This window comes from Artemia sp. Qi Xiang Cuo, unplaced genomic scaffold (genome assembly GCF_049724085.1).
Source record: "Artemia sp. Qi Xiang Cuo unplaced genomic scaffold, ASM4972408v1 HiC_scaffold_23, whole genome shotgun sequence".
Classification (NCBI taxonomy): Eukaryota; Metazoa; Arthropoda; class Branchiopoda; order Anostraca; family Artemiidae; genus Artemia; species Artemia sp. Qi Xiang Cuo.
This window is the reverse complement of record NW_028297432.1, coordinates 366,553-382,339: the sequence shown is the minus strand read 5'-3', so window position 1 is coordinate 382,339 and position 15,787 is coordinate 366,553.

Sequence of the window (15,787 nt, the reverse complement as noted above, 5' to 3'; positions counted from 1 at the left end):
CCAATAAAAACTGTATTTTTGATGCAGTGACGTCATAATTACTATATAAGAAACGTCAAAACTGTAAATGGTCTCATTCATGAATACATAATTATAATAAAGATCGAACTCTTCCCTATACTAACTTGCATACGCAACTTCACTATAGTTAATATAGTTAAGATTACAGTATTTATATTATACATCATTATAAATTATAAAAGGTTCAAATATTCGAAGATTATAGAGTTTTACATAAAGAAACGATATAGTTCATCATAAATGGTGTTTGTCAATACGGTTTCATTTTATATAATTATCCATTATTATTTAAAATGCAGTAATGTTTTGGGGGTTTTAACAAAAAAATTATTTGTTAACTGGAATCCGGGTTGCAGCGGTAGCTATCAACCTAGTAAGAGACGATCACGTCCAATATTAAGAAATATAAAAACCCATAGTTCCTAAAAAAGGAGTCAGATCAAAACAAAAAGTACACCATTAGAACCGCCTTTTCCGAAACCCCTGTATAGGAAAGTTTCTGTCCCTTGGCTTGAACAGCAAGGGAAATATATTGGCTTGAAAATCAAGAAAATTGACTTTAACCACGTTATTCTCCCCAAACGGGATATTTTTTTCTTTTTTCTTTTTTTTTTCTTTTGTATCCAGAGATAGCTTGGCACTGGAACATCGTAGAGGGTTGTTCAATAGCTCATTTTAAAGGAAATTAATTGGGTTAAAAATCTATAGTAACTAAAATAAATTATTTCTAACAGAGAATAAATTTTTTCAATAAAAACTGTATTTTTGATGCAGTGACGTCATAATTACTATATAAGAAACGTCAAAACTGTTAATGGTCTCATTCATGAATACATAATCCGGGTTGCAGCGGTAGCTAGCAACCTAGTAAGAGACGATCACGTCCAATGTTAAGAAATATAAAAACCCATAGTTCTTAAAAAAAGAGTCAGATCAAAACAAAAAGTACACCATTAGAACCGCCTTGTCCGAAACCCCTGCATAGTAAAATTTCTGTCCCTTGGCTTGAACAGCAAGGGAAATATATTGGCTTGAAAATCAAGAAAAGTGGCAGCAACTACAACATTCTGCCTAAACGGGATATTTTTTTCTTTTTTTCTTTTTTTTTCTTTTGTATCCAGAGATAGCTTGGCACTGGAACATCGTAGAGGGTTGTTCAATAGCTCATTTTAAAGGAAATTAATTGGGTTAAAAATCTATAGTAACTAAAATAAATTATTTCTAAAAGAGAATATTACTATCAACTGAAACTAGAATAATTCTTGAAAATTTAAAATACTTTTTTTTATTTAACTGAAAACGGCAAAAATATTTATGGTGTCAGAGCAATTTTGTAATTTAAATCAGAAAAATACTTTAAAATTTTAAAATTAAAAAATATAAAAACCCCCAACTCCTAAAAAAAGAGTCAGATCAAAACAAAAAATACACCATTATAACCGCCTTGTCCGAATCCACTATAAAGGAAACTTACCGCCCTTTGGCTTGAATAACAAAGAAAATATATTGGCTTGAAAATCAAGCAAATTGACTTTTACCACGTTATTCTCCACAAACGGCATATTTTTTTTCATTCCGCTTTTTTTCCTGCTCAGCTAGCTGGGCACTGGAAAATCATAGAGAGCTGTATAATAGCTCATTTTAAAGGCAATTGCAACATCTAGTCACTTTTGTAATTAAAAATAAAATACTTTTTAAAGTAGAATCAATTTTGTCAAAAAATACAGTAAAGAACGATCTATCGCCAATAGTAACTGATGTAAGGTGGCTCCAGGGGTAGCTAAATCCGGGTTGCAGTGGTAGTAATAAAGAACGACCTCTTGCCTATACTAAATTATATAGGCCACTTAACTATAGTATATGTTAGTAAATTTTACATAAAGTACTGATATTATTCATTATTGTAAAGAAAGAATTCTACCCCATAGTAACTAATTTGGTTTGAAAATTACAATAAAAGACGATCATTGGAATAATTTTACATTAAAAGACGATCATTTGAGTAATTTATAATAAAGAACGACCTCTTGCCTATACTAAATTATATAGGCCACTTAACTATAGTATAGGTTAGTAAATTTACATTAAAAGACGATCACTGAAATAACAAACCATTCCATACATTGGACTTTGTTAGCTACTAATTGATTGTTTGAGTTTCATCTCTTATCCGGGTTGCAGCGGTAGCTAGCAACCTAGTAAGAGACGATCACGTCCAATTACATAAAGGCTCGATCATTGAATTTAAGCTGAAACTAAGTAAAGGACAATTATGCCTCCATATCCGGGTTGCAGCGGTAGCTAGCAACCTAGTAAGAGACGATCACGTCGAATGTTAAGAAATATAAAAACCCATACTTCCTAACAAAGGAGTCAGATGAAAACAAAAAGTAAACCATTAGAGCCACCTTGTCCGAAACCCCTGTATAGGAAACTTTCTGTCCCTTGGCTTGAACAGCAAGGGAAATATATTGGCTTGAAAATCAAGAAAAGTGGCAGCTACTACAACATTCTGCCTAAACGGGATATTTTTTTCTTTTTTTCTTTTGTATCCAGAGATAGCTTGGCACTGGAACATCGTAGAGGGTTGTTCAATAGCTCATTTTAAAGGAAATTATTTGGGTTAAAAATCTATAGTAACTAAAATAAATTATTTCTAAAAGAGAATAAATTTTTCCACCAAAAACTGCATTTTTCATATTAAAGATTGATCAATGATGTCATAATCGTATACCAGCGGTAGGATTTGAACCCACGCCTCCGAAGAGACTGGTTGCTAACACCAGCGCCTTAGACCACTCTGCCACGCTGCATCTCATCATTATATATGTGAATCCGGGTTATAGAAGTAGCTAGCTACCTAGTAAGAGACGCTCACGCCCAAAACTAAGAAATATAAAAACCTATCCGGGTTGCAGCGGTAGCTAGCAACCTAGTAAGAGACGATCACGTCCAATGTTAAGAAATATAAAAACCCATAGTTCTTAAAAAAAGAGTCAGATCAAAACAAAAAGTACACCATTAGAACCGCCTTGTCCGAAACCCCTGCATAGTAAAATTTCTGTCCCTTGGCTTGAACAGCAAGGGAAATATATTGGCTTGAAAATCAAGAAAAGTGGCAGCTACTACAACATTCTGCCTAAACGGGATATTTTTTTCTTTTTTTCTTTTTTTTTCTTTTGTATCCAGAGATAGCTTGGCACTGGAACATCGTAGAGGATTGTTCAATAGCTCATTTTAAAGAAAATTAATTGGGTTAAAAATCTATAGTAACTAAAATAAATTATTTCTAAAAGAGAATAAATTTTTCCACCAAAAACTGCATTTTGATGTCTTTTCCGGGTTGCAGCGGTAGCTAGCAACCTAGTAAGAGACGATCACGTCCAATGTTAAGAAATATAAAAACCCATAGTTCTTAAAAAAGAGTCAGATCAAAACAAAAAGTACACCATTAGAACCGCCTTGTCCGAAACCCCTGCATAGTAAACTTTCTGTCCCTTGGCTTGAACAGCAAGGGAAATATATTGGCTTGAAAATCAAGAAAAGTGGCAGCAACTACAACATTCTGCCTAAACGGGATATTTTTTTCTTTTTTTTTTCTTTTGTATCCAGAGATAGCTTGGCACTGGAACATCGTAGAGGGTTGTTCAATAGCTCATTTTAAAGGAAATTAATTGGGTTAAAAATCTATAGTAACTAAAATAAATTATTTCTAAAAGAGAATATTACTATAAGGAACAAACTAAAGCCTATAGTAACTAAAATATAAAAATAAATTATTACATAATTACAAAAATATCTTATTTGTCAACTGAAACTAGAATAATTCTTGAAAATTTAAAATACCTTTTTTTATTTAACTGAAAACGGCAAAAATATTTATGGTGTCAGAGCAATAATTTTAATTTTGTAATTTAAATCAGAAAAATACTTTAAAATTTTAAAATTAGTTTGGTTTTTCTTTTGCATCAGTTGACTCGTTACGCCAGAAAAAAATTAAGCAACGCTAAGCCTAAAATGATTTGTGCTAAAATCATCATACTCTTTTATTATATGTTTTGGAAATTCTGAAATGAGGCCTATTACAAATAGAACTATTCAAGCAACTGCAAGTGCAACTGATGAAACAGCTCCGAGTATAACTGAACGAAACATTATAGTAAAAATTGATCCAACGTCTGCAGGTACAAATCAACTTCAATTTGAGGCAAAAGCCATAAAGCAGTCAGAACAAGATAGAGATGAAAATCTGGGTTGCAGCGGTAGCTAGCAACCTAGTAAGAGACGATCACCTCCAATGTTAAAAAATATAAAAACCCCTAACTCCTAAAAAAAGAGTCAGATCAAAACAAAAAATACACCATTATAACCGCCTTGTCCGAATCCACTATAAAGGAAACTTACCGCCCTTTGGCTTGAATAACAAAGAAAATATATTGGCTTGAAAATCAAGCAAATTGACTTTTACCACGTTATTCTCCACAAACGGGATATTTTTTTCATTCCGCTTTTTTTCCTGCTCAGCTAGCTGGGCACTGGAAAATCATAGAGAGCTGTATAATAGCTCATTTTAAAGGCACTTGCAACATCTAGTCACTTTTGTAATTAAAAATAAAATACTTTTTAAAGTAGAATCAATTTTGTCAAAAAATACAGTAAAGAACGATCTATCGCCAATAGTAACTGATATAAGGTGGCTCCAGGGGTAGCTAAATCCGGGTTGCAGTGGTAGTAATAAAGAACGACCTCTTGCCTATACTAAATTATATAGGCCACTTAACTATTGTATATGTTAGTAAATTTTACATAAGGTACTGATATTATTCATTATTGTAAAGAAAGAATTCTACCCCATAGTAACTAATTTGGTTTGAAAATTACAATAAAAGACGATCATTGGAATAATTTTACATTAAAAGACGATCATTTGAGTAATTTATAATAAAGAACGACCTCTTGCCTATACTAAATTATATAGGCCACTTAACTATAGTATAGGTTAGTAAATTTACATTAAAAGACGATCACTGAAATAACAAACCATTCCATACATTGGACTTTGTTAGCTACTAATTGATTGTTTGAGTTTCATCTCTTATTACATAAAGGCTCGATCATCGAATTTAAGCTGAAACTAAGTAAAGGACAATTATGCCTCCATATCCGGGTTGCAGCGGTAGCTAGCAACCTAGTAAGAGACGATCACGTCCAATGTTAAGAAATATAAAAACCCATAGTTCCTAACAAAGGAGTCAGATCAAAACAAAAAGTATACCATTAGAACCACCTTGTCCGAAACCCCTGTATAGGAAACTTTCTGTACCTTGGCTTGAACAGCAAGGGAAATATATTGGCTTGAAAATCAAGAAAAGTGGCAGCTACTACAACATTCTGCCTAAACGGGATATTTTTTTTCTTTTTTTCTTTTGTATCCAGAGATAGCTTGGCACTGGAACATCGTAGAGGGTTGTTCAATAGCTCATTTTAAAGGAAATTAATTAGGTTAAAAATCTATAGTAACTAAAATAAATTATTTCTAAAAGAGAATAAATTTTTCCACCAAAAACTGAATTTTTCATATTAAAGATTGATCAATGATGTCATAATCGTATACCAGCGGTAGGATTTGAACCCACGCCTCCGAAGAGACTGGTGGCTAACACCAGCGCCTTAGACCACTCTGCCACGCTGCATCTCATCATTATATATGTGAATCCGGGTTATAGAAGTAGCTAGCTACCTAGTAAGAGACGCTCACGCCCAAAACTAAGAAATATAAAAACCTATCCGGGTTGCAGCGGTAGCTAGCAACCTATTAAGAGACGATCACCTACAATTTCAAGAAATATAAAACCCCCCAACTCCTAAAAAAAGAGTCAGATCAAAACAAAAAGTACACCATTAGAACCGCCTTGTCCGAATCCTCTATAAAGGAAACTTACCGCCCTTTGGCTTGAATAACAAAGAAAATATATTGGCTTGAAAATCAAGAAAATAGACTTTTACCCCGTTAGTCTCCACAAACGGGATATTTTTTTCTTTCCGCTTTTTTTTCCTGCTCAGCTAGCTGGGCACTGGAAAATCATAGAGAGTTGTATAATAGCTCATTTTAAAGGCAATTGCAACATCTAGTCACTTTTGTAATTAAAAATAAAATACTTTTTAAAGTATTACACTAAAAGACGATCACTGAAATAACAAACCATTCCATACATTGGACTTAGTTAGCTACTTGATTGTTTAAGTTTCGTCTCTTACTATTTAAAAGAAGAAAAAGCCGTAGGCTTTTTCCTGTTTGTATTTATAGTTAAAAAACGAACTCAAATCCAAAGAAACTGAACACTGTGGTTCATTCATATTATCTTCATTATTTTAGCTAGAATGTAAATAAACAAGTTTCTTTTTTAAAATTTAAATTGAAAAGATAGTGCTTTTAATTCAACATATTAAAAGTTCTCCCCGACTGGGAATCGAACCCCCTTCTCCCACATAACAAGTGGGCATACTTACCATTAGACTATTGAAGACTTATAAAATAAAAGTTACATATAAGATATGATAATAATTTTTAAATCCGGGTTACATAAAGGCTCGATCATCGAATTTTTACATTAAAGAACGAACTTTAGTCCATATCCGGGTTGCAGCGGTAGCTAGCAACCTAGTAAGAGACAATCAGGTCCAATGTTAAGAAATATAATTTTATATTAAAGGACGATCATTAGAAATCCGGGTTGCAGCGGTAGCTAGCATCCGGGTTGCAGCGGTAGCTAGCAACCTAGTAAGAGACGATCACGTCCAATGTTAAGAAATATAAAAACCCATAGTTCTTAAAAAAAGAGTCAGATCAAAACAAAAAGTACACCATTAGAACCGCCTTGTCCAAAACCCCTGCACAGTAAAATTTCTGTCCCTTGGCTTGAACAGCAAGGGAAATATATTGGCTTTAAAATCAAGAAAAGTGGCAGCTACTAAAACATTCTGCCTAAACGGGATATTTTTATCTTTTTTTTTTCTTTTGTATCCAGAGATAGCTTGGCACTGGAACATCGTAGAGGGTTGTTCAATAGCTAATTTTAAAGGAAATTAATTGGTTTAAAAATCTATAGTAACTAAAATAAATTATTTCTAAAAGAGAATAAATTTTTCTACCAAAAACTGCATTTTGATGTCTTTTCACACTGCAGTCTTTCAAACATAATCGTATACCAGCGGTAAGAATTGAACCCACGCCTCTGAAGAGACTGGTGGCTAACACCAGTGCCTTGGACCACTCGGCCAGGCTGCCTCTCATAAATAAATATATATGTGAATTTGGGTTGCATCAGTATTATAATAAATTCCACAGTTATCCGGGTTGCAGCGGTAGCTAGCAACCTAGTAAGAGACGATCACCTCCAATGTCAAGAAATATAAAACCCCCCAACTCCTAAAAACAGAGTCAGATCAAAACAAAAAGTACACCATTAGAACCGCCTTGTCCGAATCCTCTATAAAGGAAACTTACCGCCCTTTGGCTTGAATAACAAAGAAAATATATTGGCTTGAAAATCAAGAAAATTGACTTTTACCACGTTATTCTCCACAAACGGGATATTTTTTTCTTTCTGCTTTTTTTTCATGCTCAGCTAGCTGGGAACTGGAAAATCATAGAGAGCTGTATAATAGCTCATTTTAAAGGAAATTGCAACATCTAGTCACTTTTGTATTTAAAAATAAAATACTTTTTAAAGTAGAATCAATTTTGTCAAAAAAATTGCATTTTTGATGTATTTTCATACTGCAGTCTTTTCAAAGATATTTGAATTTTGAAGCAATAAAACAGTCCATGTAATGAACTCTATAGTAATAATAGCTACTTGTCTCAATAGTAACCGAAACTCCTGGAACCAAAATTTTCTTTTTTGGCTTAATCGCTAAAATTATTATGTAAACTGCAAAAATATTTATGATGCCTAATCAGTAATAGTAATTTTTTAATTTAAACAACAAAAATACATGAAAATTCTAAAATTAGTTTTGCTTTTTGTCTCCTGGAAGAAATTTTTTTTTCATCTCAGTTCAAATTTATTATTGTATCCTGGAAACAAACTTTTTTTGGTTTGTAACCCGTAAAGTACATTCCATATTATTGTCTCATAATTGCAATTATTTTAGTTTTCAGTCCAGAATCACTAAACTTATTATGTAAACTGCAAAAATATTTATGGTGTCTAACCAATAATACTAATTTTGTAATTCAAACAAGATAAATACCTGAAAATTTTAAAATTAGTTTTGTTTTATGCTAGGTTTTAGATACTCGACACGGGATTTTGTGTGCTTAATAATTTTAAACCTTGAAAAAATATGATCTCACGCGAGTGGAAAAAAAGAAAGAATAACCAAAATTACACTAAAGAACGATCTCTCTCCCATAGTAACTGATGTGTTACATTAAAAGACGATCATTGGAATAAAAAGTTATTGCATGCATTGGACTTAGTTAGCTGCTTGATCGTTTGAGGTTCGTCTCTTACTATTTCAAAGAAGAAAAAGCCGTAGGCTTTTTCCTGTTTGTATCCGGGTTGCAGCGGTAGCTAGCAACCTAGTAAGAGACGATCACCTCCAATGTTAAGAAATATAAAACCCCCCAACTCCTAAAAAAAGAGTCAGATCAAAACAAAAAGTACACCATTAGAACCGCCTTGTCCGAATCCTCTATAAAGGAAACTTACCGCCCTTTGGCTTGAATAACAAAGAAAATATATTGGCTCGAAAATCAAGAAAATTGACTTTTACCACGTTATTCTCCACAAACGAGATATTTTTTTCTTTCCGCTTTTTTTTTCTGCTCAGCTAGCTGGGCACTGGAAAATCATAGAGAGCTGTATAATAGCTCATTTTAAGGAAATTGCAACATCTAGTCACTTTTGTATTTAAAAATAAAATACTTTTTAAAGTAGAATCAATTTTGTCAAAAAAATTGCATTTTTGATGTATTTTCATACTGCAGTCTTTTCAAAGATATTTGAATTTTGAAGCAATAAAACAGTCCATGTAATGAACTCTATAGTAATAATAGCTACTTGTCTCAATAGTAACCGAAACTCCTGGAACCAAAATTTTCTTTTTTGGCTTAATCGCTAAAATTATTATGTAAACTGCAAAAATATTTATGATACCTAATCAGTAATAGTAATTTTTTAATTTAAACAACAAAAATACATGAAAATTCTAAAATTAGTTTTGCTTTTTGTCTCCTGGAAGAAATTTTTTTTCATCTCAGTTCAAATTTATTATTGTATCCTGGAACCAAGCTTTTTTTGGTTTGTAACCCGTAAAGTACATATCTCCATATTATTGTCTCATAATTGCAATTATTTTAGTTTTCAGTCCAGAATCACTAAACTTATTATGTAAACTGCAAAAATATTTATGGTGTCTAACCAATAATACTAATTTTGTAATTCAAACAAGATAAATACCTGAAAATTTTAAAATTAGTTTTGTTTTATGCTAGGTTTTAGATACTCGACACGGGATTTTGTGTGCTTAATAATTTTAAACCTTGAAAAAATATGATCTCACGCGAGTGGAAAAAAAGAAAGAATAACCAAAAACAATATCAAAATAGAACAATCCAAATTTCTACTAATAGAAAACTTTACTACACAAAAAATAAAGCTAACATCCTGAAATATCAGAAAAGTTTATTTAAAAGAGATAAAAATGCCACCAAACGCAATAAAGCTCGAGCACGCGTAAGGATTGCTACTAAGATGTCTTGTGATCCAGGATTTAAGAAAATGAAATATGACAGAGCAAAACAGAGGTATCTTACGGATCAGGGGTATCGAGAAGGGAAAATTGAGACAGCGAAACAAAAGAGCAAGGAAAGGTATGATAACGATATAGATTACCGAAACAAACATAAGAAAAAAGTTGCTACCAGAATAATGGGTAGATACTGGGGTGACAAAAGCTATAATGAAAAAATTTAATTCTCTGCGAGGTTGTACCGAAGAACGCATAAGGACAAAGGGAAAAATTACATTCAGAAATACAAGAAGATGGCAAAAATGCAGGCTGATCTTTGTAAATTGAGAAACATTTTACGCATGTTTTATCGGGATCACGAAAAGTATTCGAAATTACAGATTAAAATTCTCTTTGAAAGAGCGGATGCTGTTGAAAAGTCGGCTAGAAATGCTTTGGCAAAGCTTCATAGCAATATCCAAAAGAAATGTTGTCAGTTTAACGAAAAGCTTCCAAGGTATGGATTGGCAACTGCGGAACAGTTTATAGATGCAATGGAAAATGTTCGACAACACAGTGAATATACGGAGGCGTACTTCTTAGAAAATTCGTATATTAATTTTGGAAGGAGCAATTGCAGTTTATGTAGCAGCAATAAAAATATATATACAAGCATACCTATCAACAGCGAAGGAAAAGCAATGTTTTTCAATTATGGCGAAAACGAGCCTGTTAGGGTTATTAGTAAATGTGTTTGTAAGACTAATGATTCAGAACAAATTCCTGGAACACCGACTCAAGAAAAAAGCATTTCTAACTGTGTTTTAAACAGTTCGTTTAGTTCTACTGAATATTTGGCAAAAAATTCTCTGTGTAGTAGAACAAACTGTCCTGAAAAGTACGAGACAACTATTGAAAAATGCTCTAAAACTAGATCTGACAAGGAAATTATGATGGCTGAAGTCACCTATAACAATCTGAGTAAACATTCAAAACCAAAAATTGGGCAGCAGGTTACTTGGCAATGTCACCCTGATATCCGCAAGCTCTATCCGACGGATATTGAATTATGTCAAATTCTTTTTGATATCCTTGAAAACAATATAGCATTAAAATTTTCAACTGACAAAGTGGTTAATTTCTACCTTGTTATAATAAAGAACATCCTCTTGCCTATACTAAATTTTATATGCCACTTAATTATAGTATAGGTTAGTAATTCAACAGATAGCATGGTACTGGAACATGGTAGAGAGTTATTCAATGGCTCATTTTAAAGGAAATTAATTGGATTAAAAACCTTTTGTAATTAAAACAAATTATTTGTATTACATTAAGAAATTTTTATTATGTTCCTTAAGAAATCATCATAAGTAAAAATTTCCCATACGGAAATTGAACTCAAGGCTGCTGGGTGAGAGCTATCCCAACCTCTAGACCGTATAGGATATATTAAAATATCCGATTAATGAAGTTTATGTTAAAGAACAAATTATAAACATAATTAGCTGCCTGATTATTTGAGGATCGTCTCTTACTATTCCAAAGAAGAAAAAGCCGTAGGCTTTTTCCTGTTTGTAATTTATTTTATAATAAAGGATGAACTTCAGGCTTTACTAACTGAAAAGTTTAGTATTTTTATATAGTAAAGAACGAGCTCTAAATGATAGTTGTAGCTATAGCTGTAATCAAGTGAAAGACAAACCGAAGCATATAGTAACTAAAAGTTTTAAATATGTTTTGGAAAATCATAATTGCTATAGATGGCAAAACCTAGTGAAAGGCGAACCAGAGCCCATAGTAACTAAAAATTGAAAAAACGCGCTTTGAAAACACGCTTTGAAAACATTATTATAATAAAGAACGACCTCTTGCCTATACTAAATTTTGCACGCCACTTAATTGTAGTATAGGTTAGTAATTCAACAGATAGCATGGTACTGGAACATCGTAGAGAGTTGTTCAATGACTCATTTTAAATAAAATAAAGAACGACACCTAGCCCATGTTAACTGAAAGCTTTTTCTTACTCCTCAGCTAGCTGGGCACTGGAAAATAATAGAGAGCTGTATAATAGCTCATTTTAAAGGAAATTGCTACATCTAGTGCTTTTTGTAATTAAAAATAAAATAGTTTTTAAAGTAGAATCAATTTTGTCCAAAAACTTCATTTTTCATGTATTTTCATACTGCATTGTTTCCAAAGATGTTTGAATTTTGAAGTTACATTAAAAGACGATCATTGGGATAAAAAACCATTGCACATATTGGAATTAGTTAGCCCTTTGATTTTTTGAGGTTCGTCTCTTACTATTTCAAAGAAGAAAAAGCCGTAGGCTTTTTCCTGTTTGTTACCAGCTAGCTAGAAACCTAGTAAGAGAAGATCACGCCCCATAGTAAAATCCGGGTTGCGGCATATAATAAAGAACGACCTCTTGCCTATATTGAATTATATAGGCCACTTAACTATAGTATAGGTTAGTAAATTTACATTAAAAGACGATCACTGAAATAACAAACCATTCCATATTTACATTAAAAGACGATCACTGAAATAACAAACCATTCCATAGATTGGACTTAGTTAGCTACTTGATTGTTTGAGTTTCGTCTCTTGCTATTTAAAAGAAGAAAAAGCCGTAGGCTTTTTCCTGGTTGTATTTATAGTTAAAAAACGAAGTCAAGTCCGAAGAAACTGAACCCTTTGGTTCATTCATATTATCTTCATTATTTTGGCTAGAATGTAAATAAACAAGTTGCTTTTTTAAATTTTAAATTGAAAAGATAGTGATTTTAATTCAACATAATAAAAGTTCTCCCCGACGGGGAATTGAACCGCCTTCTCCCAGCTAACAAGTGGCCATGCTTACCATTAGACTGTCGAAGACTTATAAAATGAAAGTTACATATAATATATGATAATAATTTTTTAATCCGGGTTACAGCGGTGGCTAGCAACCTAGTAAGAGACGATCATCCGGGTTGCAAAGTAGCTAGAAACCTAGTAAGAGAGGATCAAGAAACTCCTGCATAGTAAACTATTTGTCCCTTGCCTTGAACAGCAAGGGAAATAAATTGGCAATAAATTGGAAATAAAATCAAGAAAATTGACTTTAACCACGTTATTCTCCCCAAACGGGATATTTTTTTCTTTCTTTTCCACAGATAGCTTGGCACTGGAACATCGTAGAGGGTTTTTCAATAGCTCATTTTAAAGGAAATTAATTGGGTTAAAAATCTAAAGTAACTAAAAAAAATCTATAGTAATAAAATAAATAAATCTATAGTAACTAAAATAAATTATTTCTAATCCGGGTTGCATTACATTATAGGACGATCAGTTGAATAACAAACCATTGCATTCATTAGACTTTGTTTACATCCGGGTTGCAGCGGTAGCTAGCAACCTAGTAAGAGAAAATCACGTCCAATGTTAAGAAATATAAAAACCCATAGTTCCTAACAAAGGAGTCAGATTAAATTCAAAAGTACACCATTAGAACCACCTTGTCCGAAACCCCTGTATAGGAAACTTTCTGTCCCTTGGCTTGAAACAGCAAGGAAAATATATTGGCTTGAATATCAAGAAAAGAGCGGTAAGATTTGAACCCACACCTCCGATTAGACTGGTGGCTAACACCAGTGCCTTGGACCAATCGGCCAGGCTGCCTCTCATAAATAATATATATGTGAATCTGGATTGCAGCAGTAGCTAGCAGCCTAGTAAGAGATCAGTCCAATGCTAAGAAATATAAAACCCAAAACTCTTAAAAAGAGAGTCAGATCAAAACAAAAGTACATCATTAGAACTACCTTGTCTGAAACCCTACTAGATAAATAATGAATGTCGTCATAGTTTTATATTAGAGCTATGACGTGAATAGAAAAACACGACCTTATATTGTGGTTTCTGAAGACGTCATGAAACAATACCATTGCGTCATGACGTCATGAAATAAAATTTTTACTTCGTGACGTCATAATTACTATATAAGAAGCCTCAGAACTGTAAATGTTCTCATTCATAATTAGATAATGGTTAGATCAAAGATAGCTATACGTAAGTTAAAAAAACAGTACTACACAAACAATAGAGATAGTATCTTGAAAAGAGAAAAGCAAAGGTATTTAACCGACCAAGCGTATCGAGATGCGAAAATTGATAGTGACAAACAGCGTTATTATAATGATGTAGTTTATAGACATGCGAAAATTGAGACAGCCAAACAAAATTTCAAGGAGAGTTATCACATTATAATAAAGAACGACCTCTTGCCTATACTAAATTTTATACGCCGCTTAATTATAGCATGGGTTAGTAAATCCACAAATAGCTTGGCACTGGAACATCGTAGAGATTTTTTCAATGGTTAAATTAAAATCCGGGTTGCAGCCTAATAAGAGACGATCACGTCCAATGTTAAGAAATACAAAAACCCATAGCTCCTAAAAAAGGAGTCAGATCAAAACAAAAAGTACACCATTATAACCGCCTTGTCCGAAACCCCTGTATAGGAAACTTTCTGTCATTTGGCTTGAACAGCAAGGGAAATATATTGGCTTGAAAATCATTACAATAAGGAACGAACTGTAACCCCTAGTAACTGCAGTATTAAATTAAACAGCTCGTGGTCATAATAAAGAGCTGTGTAATGGCTCATTTTAAAGGAAACTGCTGTAGAAACCTTATATAGAAACATATAGAAGCCTTTTGTAATTAACTAATATAATAAAGAACGACCTCTTGCCTATACTAAATTTATACTTCACTTAATTATAGTATAGGTTATTACACATTAAAAGATTACATATTAAAGATTGATCAATGACGTCATAGTCGTATACCAGCGGTGGGATTTGAACCCTGGCCTCCGAATAGACTGGTGGCTAACACCAACGCCTTGGACCGCTTGGCCACTTTGCCCCTCGTAACTATCTATGTGAATCCGGGCTGCAGCAGTAGCTAGAAACCTAGTAAGAGACAATATAGTAAAGAACGATCTCTTGCCTATACTAAATCTCATAGGCCACTTTACCATAGTAAAGGTTATCCGGGTTGCAGCGGTAGCTAGCAACCAAGTAATCCGGGTTGCAGCGGTAGCTAGCAACCTAGTAAGAGACGATCACCTCCAATGTCAAGAAATATAAAACCCCCCAACTCCTAAAAAAAGAGTCAGATCAAAACAAAAAGTACACCATTAGAACCGCCTTGTCCGAATCCTCTATAAAGGAAACTTACCTCCCTTTGGCTTGAATAACAAAGAAAATATATTGGCTTGAAAATCAAGAAAATTGACTTTTACCACGTTATTCTCCACAAACGGGATATTTTTTTCTTTCCGCTTTTTCTTTCTGCTCAGCTAGCTGGGCACTGGAAAATCATAGAGAGCTGTATAATAGCTCATTTTAAAGGAAATTGCAACATCTAGTCACTTTTGTATTTAAAAATAAAATACTTTTTAAAGTAGAATCAATTTTGTCAAAAAAATTGCATTTTTGATGTATTTTCATACTGCAGTCTTTTCAAAGATATTTGAATTTTGAAGCAATAAAACAGTCCATGTAATGAACTCTATAGTAATAATAGCTACTTGTCTCAATAGTAACCGAAACTCCTGGAACCAAAATTTTCTTTTTTGGCTTAATCGCTAAAATTATTATGTAAACTGCAAAAATATTTATGATGCCTAATCAGTAATAGTAATTTTTTAATTTAAACAACAAAAATACATGAAAATTCTAAAATTAGTTTTGCTTTTTGTCTCCTGGAAGAAATTTTTTTTTCATCTCAGTTCAAATTTATTATTGTATCCTGTAACCCGTAAAGTACATATCTCCATATTATTGTCTCATAATTGCAATTATTTTAGTTTTCAGTCCAGAATCACTAAACTTATTATTTAAACTGCAAAAATATTTATGGTGTCTAACCAATAATACTAATTTTGTAATTCAAACAAGATAAATACCTGAAAATTTTAAAATTAGTTTTGTTTTATGCTAGGTTTTAGATACTCGACACGGGATTT